This window comes from Schistocerca americana, chromosome 7 (genome assembly GCF_021461395.2).
Source record: "Schistocerca americana isolate TAMUIC-IGC-003095 chromosome 7, iqSchAmer2.1, whole genome shotgun sequence".
Classification (NCBI taxonomy): Eukaryota; Metazoa; Arthropoda; class Insecta; order Orthoptera; family Acrididae; genus Schistocerca; species Schistocerca americana.
In genome coordinates, this window is record NC_060125.1 from 81313295 (window position 1) to 81332328 (window position 19034).

Genomic DNA, 19034 nt, shown 5'->3' on the forward strand with positions numbered 1-19034 from the left:
AGAGCACACCGTTCGTCGTACACTTTTGAACATGGAGCTCCGCAGCAGACCACTCCAAAGTGTTCACATGTTGACCTATCAACATAGTCAATTACGACTGCAGTGGTCACGGGACCATCGGGATTCGACCGTCGATCGATGGAAGCGTGTCGGTTCTTCGAGCGAATCACATTTTTGCTACACTAGGTCGGCGGTCGTCTCCACTGACGCAGTCAGCGAGGTGAACGGCGGCCCTAAACGTGCAGCGCTGCAAGGACGCAGGTTGATGGTAGCAGTAGGCTATAATGCTATGAGACTTATTTTCCTGCGCTTGCATGGGACCTGTGGTAATAAGCTAAGACTGGCTGACAGCTGTGGGCCACTTGCATTCCTTCAGGCTTGATGTCTTCCCCGACGGCGATATCTTTCAACAGTATAACTGTCCATGTCTCGGAACCGTGCTACTAGGGTTTGAGGAGCATTATAGCGCACTCACGTTGATGTCTCGGCGATCATATTCGCCTGATGTAAATCCTATGGAGCCGGCCGAAGTGGCCGTGCGGTTCTAGGCGCCGCAGTCAGGAACCGCAAGACCGCTACGGTCGCCGGTACGAATCCTGCCTCGGGCGTGGATGTGTGTGATGTCCTTAGGTTAGTTATGTTTAGCTACTTCTAAGTTCTAGGGGACTAATGACCTCAGCAGTTGAGTCCCATAGTGCTCAGAGCCATTTGAACCATTTAAATCCTATGGAAGCCATCTGAGTCGCTATCGGCGCCATCATCGCAAATGCAAATCAGCGGTCCGTTATTTACGCGACTTACTTGACCTGTGCGTAGACATTTAATGCCACATGCACTCACAAACCCACGAAAAAATTTTCGGATCAGTGATAACCAGTGATGTATTTCGTTCGGTAGACGAACAAACAAGCTATAAAGCATGTGCTCGTTATGTTTTGGTTCATCAGTGCATATTCACCACAAGCCACAATATGGTGAGTAGCGGACGGTATCCTGTATCGCTACTAGCAGTTTCTTTCCTGTTCCACTCGCGATCACAGCGAGGGAAAAACGACTACCTGTATCACAGCGTAAGAGCCCTACTTCCTCTAACCTTATCTTCTTCCTCCTTACGCGAAATGTACCTTGACGGCGGTCAGCCTCAAATTCTGACTCCCTAAATTTTCTCAATAGTGCCTCTCGAAAAGAACGTCGCCTTCCCTCAGTTGATACCCATTTTAGTTCCCGAAGTGTCTCCGTAATAGCCACGTATTGATTGAAGCTACCCCGGTAACATATCCAGGAGTCCGTCTCCGTAATAGCCGCGTATTGATTGAAGCTACCCCGGTAACATATCCAGGAGTCCGTCTCTGAACTGCTTCGGTATCTTACTTTAATCCCACTTGGTGGAGATCCCAAACACTTGAGTAGTACTTAACAATTAGTCGCACTAGTGTCCTATTTGTGGCCTCCTTTACAGACAAACCATACTTTCCTAAAATTCTCCCAGTAAACCAAAGTCGATTATGCGCCTTCCCTACTACAATCCTTACATGTTTATTCCATTTTATAGTACTTTGCAACGTTACGCCCTAAATTTAAACAACGAGACTGTGTTAAGCAGGATACTACTAGAGCTGTACTCGAACATTATGGGTTTGTTTTTCCCACTTATCTGCATTAACTTACATGTTTCTACGTTTAGAGGTAGCTGTCGTTCATCACACTAACTAGAAATTTTGTCTAAGTCATCTAGTATCCTTCTACAGACACTCAACGACGATACTTTCCCATTCACCACAGCATCATCAGCCAGATCATTTATGTACATAGAAAATGATAGCGGTCCTATCACACTTCCCTAGGCACTGCGGAGGATACCCTTGTCTCTGATGAACACTCGACATTGAAGACAACATATTGGGTTCTATTACTTAAGAAGTCTAAGGGCCCGGGTTCGATTTCCGGCAGGGTCGGAGATTTTCTCTGCTCAGGGACTGGGTGTTGTGTTGTCCTAATCATCATCATTTTATCCCCATCGTCGCGCAAGTCGCCGAAGTACCGTCAAATCCAAAGCTTGCACCCGGCGAACGGTCTACCCGACGGGAGGCCCCAGTCACGCGACATTTATTTGTCGAGCCACTCACATGTGTAAGAACCTATTCCGTATGTTCGTACCTTCGTTAAAAGCCAGCAGCGTGGCACCGTGTCAAACTCTTTAAGGAAATCTAGGAATATGGAATCCGTCTGTTGCCCTCCGTCTATGGTTCGCAGGGTCTCATGTGAGAAAATGGCATGAGCAATGCTTTCAAAAACCGTGTTGATTAGTGGACAGAAGCTTCTCCTTCTCAAGGAAATTTATGGTATTTATTACTATTAATTAGTACTAGCCGACAAACCAGGCATTGTCCCAGTGCTCGTTTTACCAGTTTTCTATTAGAAAGAAAAAATAAACTGTTTTGTAGTGAAGTATCGAAAAAATTTCTACATCTACATCTACATTTATTCTCCGCAAGCCACCCAACGGTGTGTGGCGGAGGGCACTTTATGCCACTGTCATTACCTCCCTTTCCTGTTCCAGTCGCGTATGGTTCGCGGGAAGAACGACTGTCTGAAAGCCTCCGTGCGCGCTCGACTCTCTCTAATTTTACATTCGTGATCTCCTCGGGAGGTATAAGTAGGGGGAAGCAATATATTCGATACCTCATCCAGAAACGCACCCTCTCGAAACCTGGCGAGCAAGCTACACCGCGATGCAGAGCGCCTCTCTTGCAGATTCTGCCACTTGAGTTTATTAAACATCTCCGTAACGCTATCACGGTTACCAAATAACCCTGTGACGAAACGCGCCGCTCTTCTTTGGATCTTCTCTATCTCCTCCGTCAAACCGATCTGGTACGGATCCCACACTAATGAGCAATACTCAAGTATAGGTCGAACGAGTGTTTTGTAAGCCACCGCCTTTGTTGATGGACTACATTTTCTAAGGACTCTCCCAATGAATCTCAACCCGGTACCCGCCTTACCAACAATTAATTTAATATGATCATTCCACTTCAAATCGTTCCGCACGCATACTCCCAGATATTTTACAGAAGTAACTGCTACCAGTGTTTGTTCCGCTATCATATAATCATACAATACAGGATCCTTCTTTCTATGTATTCGCAATACATTACATTTGTCTGTGTTAAGGGACAGTTGCCACTCCCTGCACCAAGTGCCTATCCGCAGCAGATCTTCCTGCATTTCGCTACAATTTTCTAATGCTGCAACTTCTCTGTATACTACAGCATCATCCGCGAAAAACCGCATGGAACTTCCGACACTATCTACTAGGTCATTTATATATATTGTGAAAAGCAATGGTCCCATAACACTCCCCTGTGGCACGCCAGAGGTTACTTTAACGTCTGTAGACGTCTCTCCATTGATAACAACATGCTGTGTTCTGTTTGCTAAAAACTGTTCAATCCAGCCACACAGCTGGTCTGATATTCCGTAGGCTCTTACTTTGTTTATCAGGCGACAGTGCGGAACTGTATCGAACGCCTTCCGGAAGTCAAGAAAAATAGCATCTACCTGGGAGCCTGTATCTAATATTTTCTGGGTCTCATGAACAAATAAAGCGAGTTGGGTCTCACACGATCGCTGTTTCCGGAATCCATGTTGATTCCTACATAGTAGATTCTGGGTTTCCAAAAACGACATGATACTCGAGCAAAAAACATGTTCTAAAATTCTACAACAAACCGACATGTTTGGAATGACAAAACGAAGTATTGTTAGACGCGTGAAAGATCTCTTGCGCGCGTCGTTTGGTGATGATCGTGTGCTCAGCCGCTACTTTCGTCATGCTTGGCCTCCCAGGTCCCCAGACCTCAGTCCGTGCGATTACTGGCTTTGCGGTTTCAGTTTCTATGTATTCGTGAAAACGTCCTTGAAATTATGAAACAGTCCTGCAAAGAAATATGCGTGATATAAAACTGTGTGAGTAAATTAGGAAACGTGATCCTTTCTGTGCAGATAATTCACATGTATATAACGACATTTTGTAAACATCTGTATTGCAACGCATCCTCATGGCTCTATAAACAGCTACTAATTTCGCCTACAGTCGTTGGCGATTCGCAATTAAAAGCTGTCGAAAGCGCTGCTATGTGTCAAGGATTTCCTTAATCTGACTCGACTGTACGTGTGTTTTAGTTGTAAAGGATAAATGTATTAGTATTTCATGCGTGATGTGGCAGTTTTTCGTCCTTATCAGTGTTTATGACGTCATGCCTCTTGAACAGTACGTTGGACAATGGTGTAATTGTGTAGGTACATTCAGTGGCATGTGTGGATACTGTCTGCTAAGTATGCCGCAAATATACCGGGTGATCACAAAGTCAGTATAAATTTGAAAACTGAATAAATCACGAAATAATGTAGACAGAGAGGTACAAACTGACACACATGCTTGGAATGACATGGGGTTTTATTAGAACCACAAAAAAAGGATACAAACGTTCAAAAAATGTCCGACAGATGGCGCTTCATCTGATCAGAATAGCAATAATTAGCATAACAAAGTAAGACAAAGCAAAGATGATGTTCTTTACAGGAAATGCTCAATATGTCCACCATCATTCCTCAACAATAGCTGTAGTCGAGGAATAATATTGTGAACAGCACTGTAAAGCATGTCCGGAGTTATGGCGAGGCACTGGCGTCGGATGTTGTCTTTCAGCATCCCTAGAGATGTCGGTCGATCACGATACACTTCCGACTTCAGGTAACCGCAAAGCCAGTAATCGCACGGACTGAGGTCTGGGGACCTGGGAGGCCAAGCATTACGAAAGTAGCGGCTGAGCACACGATCATCACCAAACGACGCGCGCAAGAGATCTTTCACGCGTCTAATAATACTTCGTTTTGTCATTCCAAGCATGTCGGTCAATTTTTACCTCTCTATCTACATTATTCCGTGGTTTATTAAGTTTTCAAATTTATACTGACTTTTTGATCACCCGGTAGTTAGAAGCAAAGAAGTAATACATTTAAACGTCATGTATGATGCGTCAGTTTTACACGCAGGTCTCACTGCCTATAACGCCTTACTTGCTAAACTGTTTTAGTTTGATGGCTCTTATCCTCACAGTGACTGTTGCCTGACAGTAAAGGATATGTGTACCAAGTTTGGTTGAAATCGCTCCAGCGGATTAGGAGATGATGTACAAGGAACACACACACACGTACACACACAAACATTTTTATAATATGTATGGATTACAGACATTTTTATAAAACGACGAGACAATACTTCCAAAAGGATGTTAATTAAATTGACACTAGCGACAAACGCTTACGTACGAACTTTAGACCAGTGATCGTCAAATTGCGGCTCTCGATCTGCAAGCGGGCCTTGGCCATTTGAGTGTGGCTCTTGCGCATAATACCACATGTGGCCATGCGCGAAAGAATGGAACTGCAGTTGCCAATTCCATATGCCTGTCTACGAAGCTCTTTGCCTCCCTTACAAGATTTCGGCACAAAAGACGCTCGCTACAGTTCTGCGCTTAAGTCAGAGTCAACCTGTACGCGATTCATGCACGAGTTGAGTGATGCAGTCAGTCGCCGGTCTCAGTGCGCAGTGGTTCGTGCTATCAGCGTTCGCAAATCGCGCGCGAGCGACGAAAGTACACTATAGGATCAAAAGTATCCGGACACCTGGCTGAAAATGACAGATAAGTTCGTGGCGCCCTCCGCCGGTAATGCTGGAAATCAGTATGGTATTGGACCACCCTTAGCCTTGATGATGGCTTCCACTCTCGCAGGCATACGTTCAATCATGTGGGTAATGGCAGTCCATTCTTCACGGATTCCTGCACTGAGGAGAGGTATCGATGTCGGTCGGTGAGGCCTGGCACGACGTCGGCTTTCCAAAACATCCCAAAGGTGTTCTGTAGGACTCAGGTCAGGATCTGTGCAGGCCAGTCCATTATAGGAATGTTATTGTCGTGTAACCACTACGCCATAGGGCGTACATTATGAACAGGTGCTCGATTGTGTCGAAAGATGCAATCGACATCCCCGAATTGCTCTTCAACAGTGGGAAACTAGAAGGAGCTTAAAACATTAGTGTAGGTACGCCTGTGCTGTGATATTGCCACGCAAAACAACAAGGGGTGCAAGCCCCTCCATGAAAAAGTCGACTACGCCATAACACCACTGCCTCCGAATTTTACTGTTGGCGCTACACACGCTGGCAGATGACGTTCGCCGGGCATTCGCCATACCCACACCCTGCCATCGGATCGCCACATTGTGCTCCGTGATTCGTCACTGCACACAACGTTTTTCCAATGTTCAATCGTCCAATGTTTACGTTCCTTACACCAAGTGAGATGTCGTTTGGCATTTACCGGCGTGATGTGTGGCTTATAAGCAGCCGCTCGATCGTGAAATCCAAGTTTTCTCACCTCCCGCCTCACTCTCATAGTACGTGCAGTGGATCCTGATGCAGTTTCGAATTCCTGTGTGATGGCCTCAACAGATGTCCGCCTATTACACATTACGACCTTCATCAACTGTCGGCGGTCTCTGTCAGTCAACAGACGAAGTCGGCCTATACGCTTTTGTGCTGTGCGTGTCCCTTCACGTTTCCATTCCACTATCACATCGGGAACTGTGGACCTAGGGATGTTTAGGAATGTGGAAATCTCGCCTACAGATGTATGACACAAGTGACACAAATCACCTGACCACGTTCGAAGTTCATGAGCTCCACGGAGCGCCCCATTCTGCTCTCTCACGATGTCTAATGACTACTGAGGTCGCTGATATGGAGTACCTGGCAACAGGTGGCAGCACAGTGCACCTAATACGAAAAGCATATGTATCTGGGGGTGTCCTGATACTTTTTGTCACATAGCATACCTACAAGTACGTTTGCCATCAGTTCAAGAATTGCTATTATTTTTTGTTGGTTGCTTTATTACTATAAAATGAAACTTTTTTTAATGCCCTGTTTGGCATGGCTATAAACAAGAAGCAAAGAAAAACGAACATTCGCATTTATTGAAACCTTGAATGGCCTTCCGCCCTGTCTTATTTCTCAGCAAAAATTGGTTCATAATAAAAAAAATCTAATCTGAACGGTCACTTTACAACGAAACACGAGTCATTTAGTACTAAATATCCTCTTGGCGATGCAAGGAAAATAGCAGTTGACAATTCAGAAGACCCAATAAAATCAGGTTTTACGCTCAGTTGCTGGGTACAATGTTCCAACAATGTTAATATTGGAAGTTTTGCAGTTCTTCAAGAGATTACTACGAGCTGAAAACCATTTATAGACGGTAAATATAGAAAAAGGTGCTTTTTGAGTGCATCCGATGAGCTATTTTAGGATTTTAAGAACAAAGTCGGATTACAAAACAAAAAAATTTAAGAGGTACCACTGTCTGCTAGAACTGTGAAATGTAGAACAGACAGAATGTCTTTTAATATAATTAACCATCCAGTCGAAGATCCTAAATTGGCTTTAGCTGTATCAATGGCGGTTGACGAGTTTTGTGACATACAGTGAGGTGATAAAAATTATGAGATTGCTGCTACTATCAAGATGGACCTCCTACCTCCTTTTACCCGGCGTAGTGCAGTAACTCGACGTCGCGTAGGCTCAACAAGTCTTTGGAAGTCCCGTACAGAAATATGGAGCCATGCTGCCTCTATAGCCCTCCATAATAGCGAAAGTGTTGCCGTTGCTGGATTTTGTGCACGAACTGATCTCTCCATTACGTCCCCCAAATGTTCGATGGGATTCAAGAAGGACGATCTTGGTGGCCAGATCATTCTCTCGAATTGTCCATAGTGTTCTTCATACATATAGCCATCAATTGCGGCCCGGTAACATCGCGCATTGTCATCCATAAATACTCCATCGCTGTTTGGGAACATAAAGTCCGCGAATGGCTGCAGGTGGTCTGCAACTAGCCGTACATAACCATTTCCAGTCAACGATCGGTTCAGTTGGACCTGAGGATCCAGTCCATTCTATGTAAACACAGCGCACACCATTATGGAGCCACCGCCATCTTGCACGTACCCTTGATGACAACTTGGGTTCATATGAAGATGGTACCTATTCTTTCGGACATGTCCAAAACAGCAGATACCATCGGTGACCAGGCAGCTCTCTTAGAATGAAATGATAATTAAATCAAGACCCTAAGCTGTCGACAGGTGTTGATATATATCAACGGGCACAGTTGAAAATGTGTGCCCCAACCGGGACTCGAACCGGCGATCTCCTGCTTCCATGGCTGACGCTCTATCCATCTCAGCCTTCGATGGCCGACCAGTTCTAGGCGCTTTAGTCTGGAACCGCACGACCGCTACGGTCGCAGGTTCGAATCCTGCCTCGGGCATGGATGTGTGTGATGTCCTTAGGTTAGTTAGCTTTAAGTAGTTCTAAGTTCTAGGGGACTGATGACCTCAGCTGTTAAGTCCCATAGTGCTCAGAGCCATTTGAACCATTTTGAAACAGCCACCGAGGGCACAGAGGAGTGCAGGGATTATCCGTTGCACGCTCCCCGTGAGACCCACATTCCCATCTTAATGTCCACACACTACATTCGTAGCGCCCCTGCCCATTACACTCATTACTCGCCGCAGACAATCTAACCGGGTCCCGTAAGAGTTCGGGCAATTAGTGTGCATCCAGCACAGAAGTTGGGAATGTGGGTCTCACGGGGAGCGTGCAAGAGATAAATCCCTGCAGTCGCACTGTCCTCTGTGCCCGCGGTGGCTCAGATGGATAGAGCGTCTGCCATGTAAGCAGGAGATCCCGGGTTCGAGTCCCGGTCGGGGCACGCATTTTCAACTGTCCCAGTTGATGTATGTCAACGCCTGTCGACGGCTTAGGGTCTTGAATTAATTATCATTTCACATGAGTCCATCGCTTCGTGGGGACTTCGCCACTCTCGAATCCTACCATTAGATATTACCACCGGTTTTCCAGTTGTCTAGGGTACAGCCGATATGGTCACGAGCCCAGGAGAAGCACTACAGACGGGGATGGAATGTCCCGTACGTATAGCTTCACATATCATTCTGCATTCAAAGTCAATTAATTCCCATCGTGCGTCCATAATCACGTTGGAATCCTTTTCAGATGAATAAAATGTAGTATATGGTATAACTGTGTGCATTTAAAAGCATCATATTCCACTCGATCAAATAGTCTCAATTTCAACAGAGGGTCCGAAAAGTACGACTGGCGTACGAAACGGGTTTGTTGTTATTTTGAAAGAAAAAAGTGATCACGAGCTACATACTTACCATCGTATCTTTTATAGTGTTAAGTCGTTTCCAGAAGAGATATGCAAAGTCGTGGAATTAGTGATTAAGATTACCAAATCCGCTGTAAAGCTCTTAATCATGACAAATTTAGAGAACATTTACTTGAAATGTAGAGCGTATACACAGATCTGCTGCATAACATGCTTGGTTATCTAGAAGGGACAGTTTTAAATGCTTCTCTTCCTTGCGGTCAGAAACTGAAGCACTTCTTCTTGAGGAAGGTGATAACTGTCCAGAACTGAGGGACGATCCGTCCAAAAAATTTATTTCATGTTTACGTATCATCTATACCAGCCTAATCGTAGACTACGAGGGAAAGGAAACACAATTTCGTTGTATGTTAGACGAATTTATTACATTTGGAAACAAAATATCCATTTTGATAAAGATTCCGAAAAAGAAAAGTTGATTTATTGTTCATGCCTGTTGATACATCCACAAGAAAATAATTACCATATTGACATTTGGCATTTCAAAACGACGTTCTTTAATATGAGGGAAGCTTTTCTCAACGTGTTTTAGGAATTCTGTAACAACAGACCACTGTTTGCCTTCGTTAAAAAAAGTCTGAGCAGAGTTAAATGTTTCTCCATTTATTACTGATGATGGTAACTTTCAAATGCAATTGCTGGTTTTAAAAAACGAAGAACTGTGGAGCTCAAAATCTGAGCGTCTTTGTGCTGATACAGAACAATTGGAGGGAAACAAACGTGAACATTATTCACAGCGCGAGTGGTCTGCATTGAATGACCTGGAGACGGAAAACATATAGATTTTTAACACCTGGAAAGTATTTCTGACTCATATAATCATTTGAAAAAAGTATCATTTGCTGTTCTTCCCTTATTCGGGTATATATATCCATGAGCACACTCGTTTTTCAGTATCAGTCCACTGTAAACTGAGACGTCTTGCTACTGATCTTGGAATGCTGACTATAATTAATAACAATAACATACAAACTTGACTTAATGTAACTTTCAAGGAGGTGCAAGGCCATTTTTCATATTAGTGTTTGACAATCATTGTCATAATTTAATTTTGTGGATACCTCACAATTTAATTTTTTATCAGTAAACAATAACATTATTAAGAATTATTTCAAATGTTATTCGGCATACCTGTAGTAAAAATAAGACTTAAAACATTAAGTTGAGCTCATCAAGATAATTTTAAGGAGCGTTGTGGAGTGAAAGATGTGAAATAGGATAAAGTGTCGAGTATTGAGAGAGGTGTATTGAGGTGGTAAAGTCAAGTATACAAGACGAGTGCGAATGAGAGAGCTGGGAGGTGTCCTCCTTAACGAACAAAGACATTTTTAGCGAAGATCAGCTTGACAATACCTTAGTTAATTTAACTGCAATGTACCTGCCTATATAGCGTAAGTCTACAAAATTGGGCTTTCAAAAGAATATTAAATCGTCGTATCGTTGATTGTCGGCTCTGTTTATTAATGGGTTTGCCGAGCACTGCATTAGACTAATATTTCACAATGGGCAGCGTAGTCCCTGTTGAAAAATTCCCCAGCAACATAGTATGGCCCACAGCGTTGCACTGCTGAGAACCACGTTTAGTACGGGCCACTAACGAGACGGTATTTACCATGGGATACGTCCGATGTTTCGGTTGTTGCCGTCAACCTGCCACATAATTCTCAACAAGTCGGCTTGCCTGTCAGGTCGTCATCTCACATGTCGACGGCTGCCACAGTGTGTTCATAGACACAGCACGCACTCTTCGTATGAACAAGCAGCCAGTTAGTGATTCGCCCACTTAAATCAGCGTCCAAGGTGTTAAGATATTTCGTTTAAATTGCTACTTCTATGGTGACGTTCCAGCTCGTTTTCTTTTTTTATTCAGTTCGTCTGAAATGGAGTTAATGCTATTGTAATGGGGGGGAGGGGGGGGGGGGGAGACGTCAACTTGTAGCTGAGGATAAGAGAGTCATGCGATCAAAAGTTATGCATAGACAGCTAAGCATGTGCAGTATCTCTGATAGTTGAAAAATAATTCTGCTTAGAAAGTCACAGGATGAAAATTGGATGGATCTGAAAATCAAATATTCAGCTCTGAGATCAGAGATGTGCAGCAGAAATCGAACAAACTCTAAAGTATCGTTCAAAACACTTTCGATCAGTATGTACCTAGCAAAGTTTTAGGGTGTGGAACAGACGCTCAGCGACTGAATAGCCGTGTTAAGAAATTGCTACGAAGGCAGAGTGAGATTCACCACAGATTTAAGTGAAGTCTACACATATTTGACAATTAAAAGCCGAATGAAGTCAAAATAAGCATAAGGAGAGTAATGCAAAGAGCTATTAAAGGATTCAAAAGCATATTTCGTAATCTATATGACTGTTGCTCATAAGAGGTATTGGCCTTACGTAAAGTCTTTAAATTCATTAAAATCATCTATTAAATCGCTCAGTGAAAGTATTGAAACCGAAATATAATATAAAAGAGGTAAGCCGGAAATACTGAATTGTTTCTCTGTGGAAGACCATAAAATGATTCCAGCTTTCAATCATCGAATTAAGGCCATTATAGCAGTTACTGAGATAAATGATTGCGGAATAGAAAATCGACATATGTTGCTCAACAGTGGAAAGGCATCTTGAGCAGATAAGATATCTGCGTGATGGTACAGAGATTGCGAGAAAGAACTAGCTGCCCTTCTAATGGCAGTTTGTCGCCGATCGCTGCGGCAACGAAGGTACATAGCGATTGGGAAAAAACGCAGGTGATTGACATTTAAAGAGGAGTCGTCGATCACTTTTGCAAAACTATAGACCTGTGTCGCTGACGTCAGTTTGTTGCACACACACATCAAAAAAAGTGTTGCATCACTTCAAATGGCTCTAAGCACTATGGGACTTAACATCTGAGGTCATGAGTCCGCTAGACTTAGAACTACTTAAAGCTAACTAACCTAAGGACATTACACACATCCATGTCCGAGGCAGGATTCGAACCTGCGACCGTAGCAGCAGCGCGGTTCTGGACTGAAGCGCCTAGAACCGCTCACAGCTGCCGGCGTCACCCCCGTTACCTGAACTCCTGAAGGTAGACGTTGACTGTGGATACTGTATCACAAACACAGTCCCTTTGACTGTTCAGAGATGTCACTAAACCCGCCCCCAGATGTAAACAGCCATGCATGAGCAGCGACTATTAGACGGAGGGGGTCCGACAGTTGATCAGTTCCAGTCATTCCACCAGGAAGAAGGTACACGGCTCGTGTTGTCTGTAGTTCAACCATGCCTAGACGGTCAATACCGTAGTTCGACTGCGTCTGCTTTGTGCCAAGAAAGACTCTCAACAAGGGAAGTGTCCAAACGTCTCGGAGTGAACCAAAGCGAGGTTGGTCGGACATGGAGGAGATACAGAGAGACAGGACCTGTCGATGACATGCCTCGTTCAGGCCGCCCAAGGGCTACTACTGCACTGGATGACCGCTACCTACGGATTATGGCTCGGAGGAACCCTGACAGCAACGCCACCATGCTGAATAATGCTTTCCGTGCGGCCACAGGACGTCGTTTTACGACTCAAACTGGGCGCAATAGACTGCATGATGCGGAACTACAATCCCGACGTCCATGGAGAGGTCCATCTTTCCAACCACACCATACAGCGTGGTAGAGATGGCCCCAACAACATGCCGAATGCACCGCTCAGGACTGGCATCACGTTCTCTTCGGTGATATGAGTCGCATATGCCTTCAACAAGACAATCGTCGGAGACGTGTTTGAAGGCAACCTGGTAAGGCCGAACGCCTTAGCGTGCAGTAAGGTGGAAGTTCCCTGCTGTTTTGAGGTGGCATTATGTGGGGCCGACGTACGCCGCTGGTGATCATGGAAGGCGCCGTAAGGGCTGTACGATACGTGAATGCCATCCTCCGTCCAACAGTGCAACCATATCGGCAGCATATTGGCGAGGCATTCGTCCTCATGGACCACAACTCGCGCCACCATCGTGCACATCTTGTGAATGACTTCCTTCAGGATAAGGACATCGCTCGACTAGAGTGGCCAGCATGTTCTCCAGACATGAACCCAATGGAACAGGCCCGGAATAGATTGAAAAGGGCTGTTTATGGGCGACATGACGCACCAACCTCTCTGGGGGATCCACGCCGAATTGCCGTTGGGGAGTGGGGCAATCTGGACCAACAGTGCTTTGATGAAATTGTGGATAGTATGCCACGGCGGATACAGGCATGCATCAGTACAAGGGGACGTGCTTCTGGGTATTAGAGGTAACGGTATGTACAGCAATCTGGACTACCACCTCTGAAGATCTCGCTGTATGGTGGTGCAACACGCAGTGTGTTGTTTTCATGAGCAAGGGCAGAACTGATGTTTATGTTTATCTCTACTCCAATTATCTGCACAGGTTCCGGAACTCTTGGAACCGAGGCGACGCAAAACTTTTTTGATGTGTTTAATATTAAGGAATACGTTTTACGGTCACGCATTACGACGTCTTTGCTGAATAAATGACTGTTATATGAAAACCAGCACGGATTTCCGAACAGATATGCTGTGAAACGCAGCTCCCTCTGTTTAAGCACGTAATCCGGAGCACCATTGATGGGGAGTCGGTAGTAATTATACAGACCGCAGATGACGCTGCACTCCAAAGGCAAGCCACAGTCACAACTTCAGGCGGGCAGCCAGCGGGCGCCGCGCCTCCCTCCAGGTCCTCCGGCATTCGCCGCAAGACCGGCGGGTGGCGCTACTTAGACACAGATCGCGGTTAATGGCCGAGATCACGACGGGGCAGACTGTTTCATTCCGTGTCCCTTTGCAAGTCAGCACACGCAGAGATCCGACCCAAGACACGGTGGAGACACACCGGACCTTGGACGACTGCCTTCAATGGCAGTGCCACAAACATCAGTTACTAGAAGCAACTACTCAGAAGCAAGGACAGAATTCTGAGACACATATTTTAAACCAACAGAAGAAGTTAAGATATAAGTGGTGTCTGTTCTTTTGGACATGTCCGAAACAACAGACACCACACATATATACACTCCTGGAAATTGAAATAAGAACACCGTGAATTCATTGTCCCAGGAAGGGGAAACTTTATTGACACATTCCTGGGGTCAGATACATCACATGATCACACTGACAGAACCACAGGCACATAGACACAGGCAACAGAGCATGCACAATGTCGGCACTAGTACAGTGTATATCCACCTTTCGCAGCAATGCAGGCTGCTATTCTCCCATGGAGACGATCGTAGAGATGCTGGATGTAGTCCTGTGGAACGGCTTGCCATGCCAATTCCACCTGGCGCCTCAGTTGGACCAGCGTTCGTGCTGGACGTGCAGACCGCGGGAGACGACGCTTCATCCAGTCCCAAACATGCTCAATGGGGGACAGATCCGGAGATCTTGCTGGCCAGGGTAGTTGACTTACACCTTCTAGAGCACGTTGGGTGGCACGGGATACATGCGGACGTGTATTGTCCTGTTGGAACAGCAAGTTCCCTTGCCGGTCTAGGAATGGTAGAACGATGGGTTCGATGACGGTTTGGATGTACCGTGCACTATTCAGTGTCCCCTCGACGATCACCAGTGGTGTACGGCCAGTGTAGGAGATCGCTCCCCACACCATGATGCCGGGTGTTGGCCCTGTGTGCCTCGGTCGTATGCAGTCCTGATTGTGGCGCTCACCTGCACGGCGCCAAACACGCATACGACCATCATTGGCACCAAGGCAGAAGCGACTCTCATCGCTGAAGACGACACGTCTCCATTCGTCCCTCCATTCACGCCTGTCGCGACACCACTGGAGGCGGGCTGCACGATGTTGGGGCGTGAGCGGAAGACGGCCTAACGGTGTGCGGGACCGTAGCCCAGCTTCATGGAGACGGTTGCGAATGGTCCTCGCCGATAGCCCAGGAGCAACAGTGTCCCTAATTTGCTGGGAAGTGGCGGTGCGGTCCCCTACGGCTCTGCGTAGGATCCTACGGTCTTGGCGTGCATCCGTGCGTCGCTGCGGTCCGGTCCCAGGTCGACGGGCACGTGCACCTTCCGCCGACCACTGGCGACAACATCGATGTACTGTGGAGACCTCACGCCCCACGTGTTGAGCAATTCGGCGGTACGTCCACCCGGCCTCCCGCATGCCCACTATACGCCCTCGCTCAAAGTCCGTCAACTGCACATACGGTTCACGTCCACGCTGTCGCGGCATGCTACCAGTGTTAAAGACTGCGATGGAGCTCCGTATGCCACGTCAAACTGGCTGACACTGACGGCGGCGGTGCACAAATGCTGCGCAGCTAGCGCCATTCGACGGCCAACACCGCGGTTCCTGGTGTGTCCGCTGTGCCGTGCGTGTGATCATTGCTTGTACAGCCCTCTCGCAGTGTCCGGAGAAAGTATGGTGGGTCTGACACACCGGTGTCAATGTGTTCTTTTTTCCATTTCCAGGAGTGTATAATGCAGGCAAGGACGACCAGTGATCTCTTCAGTGCAGATGCACACCAGGCCCCAACTCTTAAGGGAATCCCCTAAATGTCGCCAGTAGTGAGAATAAGGGGCAAGGGACACTACATTAGTAATGTGTGGATAAGTTGAGAATTTGGGTCTGATTGGAGGCGTCCTAGGGTAGACGTGCTGTTACGATGATTGCGCAGTGGTTAGCTCATGTGTCTAGCAAGCACGAGACCCGGGTTCAGATTCCAGCCCAACACAAATTTTCAACTTCCCCCACTGACTTAAAACAATGTCACTGGTAGCCAATGTCTGTTAAGTCCTTTGTGACTTAAAGAGGAATTAAAGCATCTCGTACTGGTTGCTGCCAGGCTTTGGCTACAGAAAAATGCAGGGTTGTCCATTGATAGTGACCGGGCCGAATATCTCACGAAATAAGCATCAAACGAAAACACTACAAACAATGAAACTCGTCTAGCTTGAAGGGGGAAACCAGATGGTGCTATCGTTGGCCAGCTAGATGGCGCTGCCATGGGTCAAACGGATATCAACTGCGATTTTTTAAAAATAGGAGCCCCCATTTTTCTTACATATTCGTGTAGTACGTAAAGAAATATGAATGTTTTAGTTGGACCACTTTTTTCGCTTTGTGATAGATGACGCTGTAATAGTCACAAACGTATAAGTACGTGGTATCACGTAACATTCCGCCAGTGCGGACGGTATTTGCTTCGTGATACATTATCCGTCTTAAAATGGACCGTTTACCAATTGTGGAAAATGTCGATATCGTGTTGATGTATGGCTATTGTGATCAAAATGCCCAACGGGCGTGTGCTATGTATGCTGCTCGGCATCCTTACGACATCATCCACGTGTCCGGACCGTTCGCCGGATAGTTACGTTATTTAAGGAGACAGGAAGTGTTCAGCCACATGTGAAACGTCATCCACGACCTGCAAAAAATGATGATGCCCAAGTAGGTGTTTTAGCTGCTGTCGCTGCTAAACCGCACATCAGTAGCAGACAAATTGCGCGAAAATAAGGGATCTCAAAAACGTCGGTGTTGAGAATGCTACATCAACATCGATTGCACCCGTACCATATTTCTATACACCAGCAATTGCATGGCGACGATATTGAACGTCGTGTACAGCTCTACCACTGGGCACATGAGAAACTTTGGCACGCGTCCTATTTAGCGACGAAGCGTCATTCACCAACAGCGGTAACTTCAACCGGCATAATATGCACTACTGGGCAACGGAAAATCCACTATGGCTGTGACAAGTGGAACATCAGCGACCTTGGCAGGTTAATGTATGCTGCGGTATTATGGGAGGAAGGATAATTGGCCCCCATTTTATCGATGGCAGCTAAATGGTGCAATGTATGCTGATTTCCTACGTAATGTTCTACCGATGTTACTACAAGATGTTTCACTGCATAACCGAATTCCGATGTACTTCCAACATGATGGATGTCCGGCACATAGCTCGCGTGCCGTTGAAGCGGTATTGAATAGCATATTTCATGGCAGGTGGATTGGTCGTCGAAGCACCATACCATGGCCCGCACGTTCACCGGATCTGACGTCCCTGGATTTCTTTCTGTGGGGAAAGTTGAAGGATATTTGCTATTGTGATCCTCCGACAACGCCTGACAACATGCGTCAGCGCATTTCGCTGTTGAAAGGAATATCGTTACACGTATTGCCAAATGCATTGAGGTTGAGGGACATAATTTTGAGCATTTATTGCATTAATGTGGTATTTACAGGTAATCACGCTGTAACAGCATGCGTTCTCAGAAATGATAAGTTCACAAAGGTACATGTATCACATTGGAACAACCAAAATAAAATGTTCAAACGTACCTACGTTCTGTATTTTAATTTAAAAATCCTACCTAATATCAATTGTTCGTCTAAAATTGTGAGCCATATGTTTATTACAGCGCCATCTATCACAAAGCGAAAAAAGTGGTCCAACTAAAACATTCATATTTCTTTACGTACTACACGGATATGTAATTAGAAATGGGGGTTCCTATTTAAAAAACGCAGTTGATATCAGTTTGACCTACAGCAGCGCCATCTAGCGGGCCAACCATAGTGCCATCTGGTTTTCCCCTTCCAGCTATACAGGTTTCGGTCTTTTTAGTTTTTTCGTTTGACGCTTATTTCGTGAGATGTTTGACCCGGTCACGATCAATGGACCATCCTGTATAATTCCGCAGTGTCGTTTAGTGAACAATATACGCCCATACCGAGATCGAACGAGATTTGTTACTGCGTTCAGGATGTCACTGCTGACAGAGTTCAACACGTCATTCTTCATGAAAATAAGTCAAGTTGTGTAAAGATAATTTTGAAAGTGCACCGAGGGAATGACTTAGGGCCCTTACTGATTGCAATATAGACACCCGAAGGACGAAAAAGCGCGAAATAATTATCAAATGGTTCAAATGGCTCTGGCCACTATGGGACTTAACATTTGAGGTCATCAGTCCCCTAGAACTTAGAACTAATTAAATCTAACTAACCTAAGGACATCACACACATCTATGCCCGAGGCAGGATTCGAACCTGCGACGTAGCGGTCGCGCGATTCCGGACTGAAGCGCCTAGAACAGCTCGGCCACATTGGCTGGTAAACAATTATCCGAAGGGGACGGAAATCTGGAGATGTGATGTACATATACAAGCAAACAATGACTGCAATTTCAGAAAAATATAATGATTTATTCAAGAGAAACAGCTTCACAGATTGATCCTTATGCAGATAGTTATTCTGTTTGGCATTGATTGATAGAGTTGTTGAGTGTCATCCTAAGGGTATCGTGCCAAATTCTGCCCTATTGGGGCGTTAGATCATCAAAATACAGAGCTAGATAGAGGGTCCTGCCAATTATGCTCCAAACGTTCTCAATTGCAAACATATCCGGCGGCCTTGTCTTGGCAAGCAACAAGACGGTAGAAACTCTGACCGCATGCGAACTACCATGCTGAAGTGTGAGCACAGAATGGCTTGTCGTGAAGGCTAACAAAGAGGGATGGAGAATATCGTACAGATGTGCTGTAAGGGTGTCGCGGGTGACAACCAAGGGGGTCCTACTATGAAAATAAATGGCATTCAGGACCATCACATCGGGTTGTTGGACGTGTGGCGTGAGATAACCACGTTAGTATCCTGTCGCCGCCAGGAGCGTCACCAGACTCGTCTTCATTTGCCATCGAGGCTCTATTGCAT

General features: G+C 45.7%; 1 protein-coding gene and 1 non-coding gene across 2 annotated transcripts in view; one reads left to right on the forward strand and one right to left on the reverse strand.

Moving 5' to 3' along the window:
- The window catches only part of LOC124622729 (semaphorin-2A-like), a 906824-nt gene that overhangs the window by 877980 nt on the left and 9810 nt on the right, over nt 1-19034 (reverse strand). The gene's annotated exons all lie outside the window — the stretch shown is intronic.
- Nucleotides 8763-8837, forward strand: Trnat-ugu. Its single transcript has one exon. It is a non-coding gene; the product is annotated as a tRNA-Thr (tRNA).